The sequence below is a fragment of the Babylonia areolata genome, chromosome 25 (genome assembly GCF_041734735.1).
Source record: "Babylonia areolata isolate BAREFJ2019XMU chromosome 25, ASM4173473v1, whole genome shotgun sequence".
Classification (NCBI taxonomy): domain Eukaryota; kingdom Metazoa; phylum Mollusca; class Gastropoda; order Neogastropoda; family Buccinidae; genus Babylonia; species Babylonia areolata.
This window is the reverse complement of record NC_134900.1, coordinates 34,744,721-34,757,220: the sequence shown is the minus strand read 5'-3', so window position 1 is coordinate 34,757,220 and position 12,500 is coordinate 34,744,721. Positions and strand designations below refer to the sequence as shown.

At 41.7% G+C, this 12,500-nt stretch overlaps 1 protein-coding gene across 2 annotated transcripts in view; it reads right to left on the bottom strand.

Annotated features, from left to right (window-relative positions):
• LOC143299788 (F-box DNA helicase 1-like) overlaps window positions 1–12,500 on the bottom strand; it is a 60,134-nt gene that overhangs the window by 45,801 nt on the left and 1,833 nt on the right. The window lies entirely within an intron of this gene.

Genomic DNA, 12,500 nt, shown 5'->3' with positions numbered 1-12,500 from the left:
CACACACTATATATATATATATATATATATATATATATATTATTATATATATATATATATATATTGTGTGTGTGTGTGTGTATACTGTTTTAACAGTGAAAATTTGCTGCTTTTTAAGAACAAAAGTTTTTAATTAAAGACATGCAGAGCCTACTGTTGTTGATATTTGTATATTTTACCGGTCTCGGTATTTACCTCAGTACTTTCTGCAAGGAGCGGTGCCCAGGACACGAAGAGTGTGTGAACTATTTGTACACACACACACACACACACACACAAGGGAGGGGAGAGGGGGGGGGAGAGAGAGCACGCGCGCGAACTGGATGTCTGTCATAGTCTTGGGTCTTATAAACCTTAGATTTCATGACGTTAGTGGTCTATTCTATTCTTTGGCGCACACACGCACGCACGCACGCACGCGCGCGCGCGCACTCACACACACACACACACACACACACAGAGCACGCGCGCGAACTGGATATTTGTCATAGTCTTGTGTCTTATAAACCTTAGATTTCATGACATTAGTGTTCTATTCTATTCTTTGGCACACGTACGCACGCACACACACGTCCACATACACACACACACCACCACCACCACCACCACCGTGACATCCTACGTCAGTCACACCAGCCGTCGACCCAGTGTCAAGTCAAGATGATCACTGTAATGATTCACCCCTCAAGACAACAGACAGAAATGATCACCATAACAACAATTCTCAAGACGTCAGACATAACACTGAGAAATCGGTGATAACTTTCTTCTATTAATCATACTCACACCCCACGCGCTGGCGACACCTCTGATTATCAGTTTCAAAGACAGCACCCACCCACCCTGATTCTTGATAGCATCCACCCCAGCTCGTGGCAGAGTTTTGAGAAACTTGCCAGTCTTGTCTGTGTGTTTTCCCTAACCGCCACGGGTTTCAGAATTAAGTCCACGCTTCCCCCACCCTTACCCTCCCCGCCCAAAACCTCCAGTTCAGGGTTTGGGTTGCTGTCCCTTTTAAAAAAAAATCCTCCTGAACGTTATCCGAGGAGTTTATCAACCACGCTTTGAGACTTCTCTCGTTCTCACTCCGACTCATTTTCTGCCGCTGTTGACTCAACGGGACAAACAAAGTGGCTGGGCCGTTATTGTCAGTCACTACTGTCACACTGAGGAAGTCTTTGATATTATATGATGCGTGGCGGATGATATTGAACCGGCTAGCGTTGTCAGGGGAAGGGGGGGTGGGGGGGAAGGGGAGAGTGAGTGTCGTCAGTCACTGGGCTGTGAAGTGCATTAATTTTTCTCGTTTGAGTGCATGCGTGCGTGCGTGCATTCGTTCGAATTCGTTCGTTCGTTCTTTAGTTTAGCGTCTTTTCACTATCAGTGATATTATACATTAAAAAATAAAATAAAAATAAAATAAAATTTAAAAAAGGGGGGTGGGGTAGAGGAAAACAGAAAAGGTAGAAAACTACCAAAAAATGCACAACTAACATGCAATTACATTTAACAGTAACAATTCAGCAATGATACTGATAATCATCAGAAACCATCAACACAATTCTGAAGTACATTAAAGGAATGTAGAAATAGGGCTATGAACTAATGCCTGTGAAAGTTCGACCATAAGAACCTCGTCAGAAATAACTTTACAAAAATCATCTGCAGAATAATTATTCTCTTTGAAATACTTGGGCAAGAAGGTACGTAACTGCTGACAGTGAAACAAACAATGATGTAAGCTGAACTGCTTACCACAGATGCATGTAACATTTTTACTATACTTTGTCTTCAGCGCATCAAGTTCGCGTGTGTGTGTGTGTGTGTGTGTGTGTGTGCGCGCGCGCGCGCGTGCGGTGTATGTGCGTGCGTCAGTATGTGTGTGCGTTCGTACGTGTGTGTGTGTGTGTGTGTGTTCGTTTGTTCTTGAGTTTAAAGTCTTTTCACTATTAGTGAGAAGAAAAAAAATGCTGGGGAGGGGAAAAAGGTCACGTGAGTTGAGTAGGCGTGTGTGTGCGTGCGTGTGTGTTTGCGTACGCGTGCGTGTTCGTGCGTGCTTGCGCGCGTGTGCGTGTGAGGGTGTGTGTGTCTGTGTATGTCTGTGTGTCTGTGTATGTATGTGTGTGTGTGTGTTTGTTTGTGTGTGTGTGTGCGTGCGTGCGTGCTTGCGCGTGTGTGTGTGCGTGTGAGGGTGTGTGTGTTTCTCTCTGTGTGTGTGTGTGTGTGTGTCTGTGTCTGTGTGTGTGTGCGCGCGCGCGCGTTGGTAGGAGGAAAGGCGCAGGGACGGGCCGTGAATTGATGGACGAACCCAGGACTGGATAGTGTCGCCAGCACGTGCCTTGCCGTGAGATTAGAAAGGCAAAGTAAACCCCCTCACCCCCCCAACCCCCTCACTCCTTGTCTCTCTGTGGTGTGTGTGTGTGTGTGTGTGTGTGTGTGTGTGTGTGTAAGGGAGAGTGGGAGAGAGAGACACTGACACTGACACTATAGTTTAATTGAATAGGCCACAGCCCCTTTCAATTGGGGGTTCACAGTCGACACTGAGATATATTATTATTTACACGAGGAAAAAAAAAAAAGAAGGAAAGAACGCACCTTCCCCACCCCCTCAAAAAACAAACAGAACCACCCATACATGAGTAATTAGCAAATAAATCATGGAGAGAATTATTTCCGTGATACCTAGATTAATCGGTTTCTTTTATACGCTGCTTCACATTTGTATATTTCGGTCTGCATTCAAGATCTGGGATCTAAGCTTTAAGGCATAAAACTTTAAAAGAAACTTCGCAAAAACAAAAATACTGTCTTCTGGAACTCTCACTGTAATTCCAGATTATGAATTTCAGTCGAAATTGACAATATTCTGTAAATACTTTGATCTTAAGTCTCCATACAGTACTTAGGGCACTCAAAAGTGAAGTGAATTTCGGCCGGTTTCAAGTGAGTTACTGCAAAATGGGCAGTTCAAGTTTTCTTCTTGATTCCTTGAATAACGGTTTTTGTGAACATTAATTTGGAGAGAAAGAGAGTGAGTTAAGGACCACTTTGGAACTCGCACACTTTTCTTTGGGGCATAGTGATATGATAACTGGGTTTTCCACAAACAGCATCACACACAGCCAGTGTAAGGAGGATCACTCATAACCGGAGGTGCTTATGCTTACTTACCTGCACGTGCACTTCCACATTTTAGAACAAGAGAGGCAAGGCCTTCAAGACTCACTTGTGATACACTAAAAAAAATAAAATAAATAAAAAAAATAAAAAATCAAAGCTTTTTATGTATTGAGTATAATTTCAAAATGTAATGTTTAAGATGAGAAATATCAGTTTAAAGCAAATTAAGTCCCCTAGCATTAATTACAGAGTAATTTCCCTTTTTTTTTTACTATCTTCACCAAAACGTTTGCAAAATAAATAAAACTTCCATGCTTTGCAAAAGAAGTTCCTGTTTGAACCAAAAAAATGATAATAATGACTGCTCTTGTTGTTGGGTCAGAATATCAGATCAAAGTGCCAAGTTTAGAGAATACAAAAAATTATAAATATAACAGTAAATGCAGTTTGCATATAATTAGGCTTCATTTTTAAATGTTTGTGTGTGCCCATCCCAGAGGTGCAATATTGTTTTGAACAAGATGACTGGAAAGAACTGAATTTTTCCTATTTTTATGCCTAATGTGGTGTCAACTGACAAAGTATTTGCAGAGAAAATGTCAATGTTAAAGTTTATCACGGACACACAGACACACACACACACAACCAAACACCGGGTTAAAACATAGACTCACTTTGTTTACACAAGTGAGTCAATAAAAAAACCCCCAAGGAACCTTCTTTTATAAACCGCCGATTAACTAAGATTTGAGTCATGGCTGAAACATCAATTTTTCAAAGCGTTTTCAAGTTTATTCAGTCTTGGTTCGTGTGTGCCTGAAACGGCCAAAAAGGTGAACGGGGTGAAGGGTGGAGATTTTTCCGATCTCCTATGATTTTGCCTACCTATGTGCAGACGGACCTGCTATATAGTGCATGAACCCCCTTCGTCGTATACGCACGCAGAAAATCAAACTATTATACGCATGTTAAAGGTCATGGCATGCACATCAGCGTTGGGGTGGGTCATGGAAACAAAAGCATACCCACTAAGCACCCACCCCCATCCGACCCAAAAACGACGTATGGCTGCCTACATAACGGGATAAAAAAAAAACAAAAAAAAAAACACACGGTCATATACATAAACTGATGTCACGTCTGTGTGTGTGTGTGTGTGTGTGTGTGTGTAAGCGCGCGCGCGCACGTGTGTGTGTGTGTGTGTGTGCGTGTGCGTGACTGAAACCTGACACAATGACACAGGACACGAATGATGACGAGAGGCCCGACACTGGCAGCTGTCAGTCGGTCTCTGCCTGTTGAGCAAATGACTCCGTCTTTGAAAAGCGCACACACACACACAGATCTTGGTCTCTGACTCAGGATAATAGGCATTTGTATTTGTATTTGTATTTCTTTTTATCACAACAGATTTCTCTGTGTGAAACTCGGGCTGCTCTCCCCAGGGAGAGCGCGTCGCCATACTACAGCGCCACCCATTTTTTTGTTTTTTGTTTTTTGTCCTGTGTGCAGTTTTATTTGTTTTTCCTATTGAAGTGGATTTTTCTACAGAACAACCCTTTTGTTGCCGTGGGTTCTTTTACGTGCGCTAAGTGCATGCTGCACACGGGACCGGGACCTCGGTTTACCGTCTCATCCGAATGACTAGCGTCCAGACCACCACTCAAGGTCTAGTGGAGGGGGAAAAAATTTCGGGGGCTGTGCCGTGATTCGAACCAGCGCGCACAGATCCTCTCGCTTCCTAGGCGGACGCGTTACCTCTAGGCCATCACTAAAATCATATTCAATAACTCAGTGCATGCATGGTCAGTAGACCATAATATGCTGTCTGCAAAATAAGTTTGTTTGTTTTTTAATCTAGAAAATTGATGTACCTGCTTTTATCAAGTCGTTAACAACATATCTTTGAATTCTGTACCTATGTCTTGTGACTGGCCGTAGTATGACCGTACGCAAGAGTGGATCGTCAGCTTTAATTAATAAAAAGTCCGTTGAACTTTTGATCCCAGTACGGAGGAGGGGTAGGGGGAGCAGGGGGGTCGGGGGTCGGAAGGGCCGGGGGGGGGGGGGGGGGAGAGGGGGGGGGGGGGGGGCGCTGGAGATGACAGTCTCTCCATCGCTATGGAGTCGGATCACCTCAGTCAGTCTGCTAATCAAGGCCCGGAGATAATCCGTCCAAACACGGACACGCGTCAGGATTTGTTGTGACCAAACTCATTTGCCTTATCCCTGGCACGGCACAGGGCCCGCGTCTGTAGTGTGTGTGGGGGGGTGTGGGGGATTGGGGGGGTTGGGAGGGGAGTGGGGGTGGGGTCTTCTCTCTCAACCTTCCTACCTCTTATCGTTTCGCTTTCTAACTGATTACATTATCGTCTATTGAGAGAGTGGTGTGGAGTGCGTGATTTCCGCATTATGTGTTCGTGTGTGTGTGTGAGTGGGGTTGGGTGTGCGTGTGCGTGTGCGTGTGCGTGTGATATGTGTGTTCGTGTGTGTGTGTGAGTGAGTGGGGTTGGGTGTGGGTGTGCGTGTGATATGTGTGTGTGTGTGTGTGTGTGTGAGGTGGGGTGCAGGGGGGGTAGTGGTGTGCGGTCGCGAGTGAGTGTGTGTGTGTGTGTGTGTGTGTGTGTGTGTGTGTGTGTGTGTGTGTGTGTCTGTGTGTGTCTGTGTGTGTGTGCACGCGCGCGGGCAACTGAGGGCTGGGGGGCAGCTAATAATTTACATTTTTTATTTAACTGAGGTACACCTCGAAAAAAATCGAAAAGTCGAAATATCCACTGTCACTTCACGTTCAAGGAGACACCAAAGCGTGCGAACTGATCCATATACGCAGCCCAACATCTTTCTTTCTTCCTTTCCGTTACACGACCAACATCGACTTGCCGATGACTCTGTCGTGGTTCGGATGCATGCTGGTGTATTTTCGTGTCTCCATAACCCACCGAACACTGACATGGGTTACAGGATCTTTAACGTGCGTATTTCATCTTCTGCGTGCGTATACACACGACTGTGGGTTCGGCCCTAGCAATTCTGCACACTGTATGTTGACCTCAGTGCCGGAGAGATCGGAAAAATCTCCACCCTTTACCCGGCCACCAGGCGCTGTCACCGAGATTCTAACCCGGGACCCTCAGATTGAAAGTCCAACGCTTTAACCAATCGGCTATCAAGTTGCGCCCGTAAAAAAAAAAGGGGGGAAGAATACAATTTTTGATTAATCATTAAACTGAATAAAGTAAACACTTTAAAAAAAAATATATATCAAAATGAAAGTTACATAGAATGCGTCTCACTGAAATAAAGATTAAAAAAAATATATATATATATATATATATATCCAGTTCAGACCCCATTAACTGACAACCGGACGACCAGGTTTTCAGTTCACACAGTCAGTCATTAAACTATCCTGTTTTCATCAACGTCCGCTGAAGCAAGCAACTTAGTTAGCAAACCACCACTGCTTACGAACAAGCGGCAGAACATTTCGAAGTGAAGACTGAAGAAAGAAAGAAAGAAAGAAAGAAAGAGAGAAAGAAAGAGAGGAAGAGATCAAGTGAGGTGAGGGAGGGGGATTCATCTCATCAGCAGACGAGTGAAACTCGTAGTGTGTGCATACGTGAAGGTTATATTACACTCCCCGCGAAGATAGTCGACCTTCTCCAATCAAACAGCTGCTGACCAGCTGTTAGTGAGTGAAACAAGTGCGCCGTCCTCCCTCTCTCTCTCTCTCTCTCTCTCTCTCGTGGCTTGGACAACTATTATACAGCAAGGAGAGTCTCCTCTTTGATTCTGAATAATCGTGTAAGTATTCTTGTGTGGCCTTTACATAAAAAAAAAAAGACAGAAGAGTTTTGTGTGTGTGTGTGTGTGTGTGTGTGTGTGTGTGTGTGTGTGTGTGTGTGTGTGTGTGTGTGTGTGTGTGTGTGTGTTTTAACATTATAGTTATTATTTATTTATTTATTTATTTGTGTAAGCTTATCTATTATTCATTCACCTTTTTTTCCTCCTCAAGGCCTGACTTAAGCGCGTTGGGTTACGCTGCTGGTCAGGCATCTGCTTGGCAGATGTGCTGTAGCGTATATGGATTTGTCCGAACGCAGTGACGCCTCCTTGAGCTACTGAAACTGAACTGAAACTGATTTATTCATATTTTCCAGTTTTGGGGAGTTTTTGTTTGTTTGTTTTGTTTTGTTTTTTTAACGTCGTGTGTTATCATTAATCTACGGAATTATTATTATCATTATCGTTATTATTATCGCTGTTATTATTATCATTATTATTATTATTATTATAGTTTCTTGTTGAAGTTAGGCTGACTCAGGTGAGAAAAAAAAAAGAAAAAAAAGGAGCAGATGCATGATCTTTGCATAAACTAAAAGGTCTAATGGAGGGGGAGAAATTATAGTTTCTTGTTGAAGTTAGCAGGCTGACTCAGGTGAGACTGAAGTGGAGAAGCTCCCCTCTGCACACAGATTCGTGTCTTGAAGGACCACGTTCTTCGATTTCCGGTGTTTTTATCATTACTTTATTATCATCATTATTTTTTTTTTTTCTCTCTCTCTCCCTGTCTCTGTTTCTTATTTAACCCCTTAAGTGCTGAACCTCGGTGAAATAACATCAGTATGGAATACTGAATAAAATATAAGCTGTAACTACTTTTTCACTTTTCATGAACTGACTTTCAAATTGTTACTAATTTATTTCCGGCCTAAGGGAAAAGTGATACAAATCTGAAAAGAAGAAAAAAAAAGAAAAAAAAACAAAACCCCAAAAAACAAAAACGTATCGTACCTGTAAGCCTGTGAATCTTTACCTCAGTCACAGAGGAACGGCAAACCTTCACTGATGAGCACACTCACTCGGTCTGCTGCAGATAAGGGGTTAAAGGACACACTCTCACTCTTACCCCCCGCCCCCTCCACCCCCACCCCCCCACCCCCCACTCCCCTCCTCCCCTTGCCTCATGCAATCACACAACTTCTTTCTATCGATAGTTGGTAGGTCTGCCGTCGGGAAAGCCCGATTATTCCCACATGTCCTGTTTTTCCATTGTGTTCACTACTGAAAGTGTGAGCTCAACGTTGAGCACACGGACACAACTGAAAAATTTTAAACAACTAAAATGTTGTTGGGTCACTGATCAGTGTTACTTTCCGTTGCCATTGTTTTATGAATGACGAAGACAGAGAACTGATGAAGAATGAAGAGTATATAAATACCAGCTGAGAGAGCTGAGTTTGCCCGCCCTGTTGAGTGACTCCCCCTTATTAAAAAAAAAAAAAGGTCAAGGAGTTGGACAGAGTTTGGACCATGAGGTCAGATGACGGTTGCGCTGTTGGAGAGGGTGAGTCTTGGGAGTTAGATGACGGCTCTCTCTGCATCTGTCTGTCTGTCTGTCTGTCTGTCTCTCTTTATCTTATACGTTTTCTTTACGAGGGTAGGATGAAAACAGGCCAGTAAGTGCCTATTCCTTTTCCCCTCAATAAAAAAAAAAAGTTTCGAGTTCGATTTCGATTTCTCCCTCCCTCCCTCCCTCTCTCTCCGCTGTCCGTGACACGTGACAGCCGATGTGGCGGTGTAGTAGCCACGTACAGTTACCAGGGGATCTGCTCGCACGCTCTGACACCCGTCCTTAAAACTGAAACTGAAAACTGAAACTAAAATGAAGAATCAGTCCTTTGGTGTGCACTGATGTATACAACAAGGGAGAGGAGCTTTGGAGGAAGCTTACTGGCAAAAATGCGGTGTTTGAATTTTTAATTTTTATTATTATTATTGTTATGTGTTTTATTACGTTTCTGTAATTAGTCGACTGTTTTCTATTTTTGGTAGTCGTGCAGTATGATAGTCGTTTGCTCTCATGACAGTGGAAAGATTGTATTGTATTGTATTGTATTGTATTGTATTATACTGGACTGTACTCGACTGGATTGGGTTGGATTGACTAGCGGCGCGGCATCGCATCGCATCGCATCGCATCGCATCGCATCGCATCGCATCGCATCGCATCGCATCGCATCGCATCGCATCGCATCGCATCGCATCACATCACATCACATCACATCACATCACATCACATCACATCACATCACATCACATCACATCACATCACATCGGATCGGATCGGATCGGATCGGATCGGATCGCATCGCATCGCATCGCATCGCATCGCATCGCATCACATCACATCGAGGATTTTTCCGGCTGCAGAATTTTGCCAGGGACTATCATCGTTCGCTGCCGCGAGGGCCTCGGTTTATCGTCAGTCTCATCTGACTCAGCAGTTTCAGTTTCAGTTTCAGTAGCTCAAGGAGGCGTCACTGCGTTCGGACAAAACCATATACGCTACACCACATCTGCCAAGCAGATGCCTGACCAGCAGCGTAACCCAACGCGCTTAGTCAGGCCTTGGGACTCAGCAGAATCAGGTGACTATAATCCGGCGTACATGGACCTCAGTGTGGAAGTCAAAAATCGGGATTTGAGCCAAACGGGTTGGGATTTAGCTCTTCCTATCCCCCCATAAAAATGCGCGCCTCTGATACATATATCAGTGTATGCATATATAAATATATATATATATATATATATATATATATATATATATATATATATATATATATATATTAAATTATTATTATTTTTTTTTTAAAATTAATTTTCTAATATACATATATATATATCCGTGTCTGTGCCAGTGTGTGTGTTTGTTTCTGTGTGGCTGTATAAACTTTCTCCATTTGTCAGTTTTAAAGACTTAGCGGTCGTATCATCTTTTGTTTTATCGACGCGTTTCTGACCTGACAGTGGAAGGCCAACAGTGGCAAGGGAATGAACCCATGTTTGAGTCGTGCACGTGATGAATAGAAGTTTTCTCCCCTGCGCAAAGCAGAACTTGGATGGCCTGGGCGCTTTGTCTTTCGGGCGACAGTTGATAGACCGAGGGGTAAAAAAAGAAAATAAAAAGGAAAAAAGATTGAAAAAAAAAAACACACAGAAACACAAGGAGGAAGACGATGTGCTGTCTTGTAAAAAAAAAAGGAACATATTATTACAAAAACATTGCCTTTATCCATCAAATATAAAATAGAAATTACTTGAATATTTGACTTAATTTTTTTTTGTATGTATGTATGTATGTTATGTCATTCATCTACATATATAGTATTATTATTATAATTATCATTATTATTATTATGTTGTTGTTTTTTGTTGTTATTGTTTGTTTTTTTAACTATAATTATATTGAAAAATATTATATATATTTTATTTTTCATTTCACCCTTTTTTTTTTTAAATTACACTTTCTTGTTCATATGTCCCTAACTGTCTCTCCCCACCCCCCTTCTCTCACTCCTGCCCTCTCACCCCCCCCCCCCCCCCCCGCCCCCCCCCCCCCCCCCCCCCCCCCCCCACACACCTTTTTTTTCCTCTTTCCCTTCCCCCCGGCTTCCCCTTTCAGGGCCCCCCTTTCTCAGTTCCTTCACACACTCTCACTTTGCGCGTTGGGTTACGCTGCTGGTCAGGCATCTTGGTTGGCAGGTGTGGTGTAGCGTATATGGATTTGTCCGAGCGCAGTGACGCCTCCTTGAGCTACTGAAAACTGAAACTCACTCACAATTCTATTCACCCTTCTTTTCTTTTTCTTTTTTTTTAATCTATTTATTTATTTATATTTAGTGTGTGTGTGTGTGTGTGTGTGTGTGTGTGTGTGTGTGTGTGTGTCCTTTCCTGTGACTTCTAATCACTTTCCCTTCCTGAACAACTTGACTCTCTCCCTCTCTGTGTCAGTGTTTCTCTCTTTCTGTCTGTCACTCACTCTCACTTTTCATTTGCCTGAAGGTCCGGAAGAGCCCTGTGGCTCGTTACGTCGCCTCTTTTACAGATCCCATGTCAAAGTCGACTTTTACCCATAGATTCTTTTATCTTCTCCTTCTTACGGTGATGTCCACCTGCCGACCTTGGCAATTACTGACAATAGTCTACTTCTTACTATATATATATATATATATATATATATATATATATATATATTTTTTTAAATTTTATATATGCACACACATACACACACAATATATATATATATATATATATATATATATATATATATAGCTTATCTACCTGTCTGTCCATACGTATTGTTGAACCGTTCACAAACACATATTCATATATTATGCTGCTTACGATTTCTTTCCAAAAAGCCATTTCCTTGCTAACAAGTTATTTTCTTTTATCATCTCTTTTTTTATCTGTCTATTTTTTTTTTTTTCTATTAAATGATATTTATAGGGCTTTGTCAACAATTCAATCGTTTTCAGTGGGATAAGTCATTCATTTGTTCGTTCTTCTGTTCGTTCAGTCAGTCAATGCCACACTCTTTGACATCATAGTGTTTCTTCAGTTTTATATCTATTCATTCAGTAATCCGTATAATTATCTTCTGCGTACGTGGCCGCCTTCAGGCAAGGGACGTTACGCATATTTGTCTATTTCACGCAGTTGTTTTTTGTTTGTTTGTTTGAATTGTTTTACGTTTGATAAATTAAATTTGTTTCAACGTATTTATTGACGTATCATTTATCTATTTGTATTTTTTAGTTTATTATTCATGTGACTAATCTACTTGATATCATCATTTTTTTTTTTTTTAATGCAGACGGTTGACCATATCATAATTTGTGATTTAGTTATTAATTCGTATTTCTATTTATTTAACATTGTCAAGTTTTAAATTCAGATGGGTGATCACTTCAGAATTTTTTTTTTAATACAATTTAGTTATTTATGCATATGCATATCAGTCGATTAACTAATATATATTTGAATGATTTTGTGAATTAATTAACAAACCACTAATTAGTTCAACAATAAATCAATCAATTAGTTAATAATTATAGACCTATCAAATTACACCCTGTTTATTTCTCTCTCTCTCTCTCTCTTTGTTTTTGTTACAACAGATTTCTCTGTGTGAAATTCGGGCTGCTCTCCCCAGGGAGAGCGTGTCTCTACACTGAGAGCGCAGCTCATTTTTTGGTATTTGTTCCTGCCTGCAGTTTTATTTGTTTTTCCTATCAAAGTGGATTTTTTTTCTACAGAATTTTGCCAGGAACAACCCTTTTGTTACCGTGGGTTTTTTTTAGTTTTTTTTACGTGCGCTAAGTGCATGCTGCACACGGGGCCTCGGTTTATCGTCTCATCCGTTTACCAGTGTAACAAGAGTACATAACCCATCAGTGACACAGGTATGTGATCTAGTTATGTCGTCATCGTTATTGTTTTCATCAAAAGTTTCACTGACAAGCATGTGTATAGTACGAAAAAGACCCAATGTTGGAAACGTTTTTTTTTTTTTTTGTTTTGTGTTTTGTTTTTGA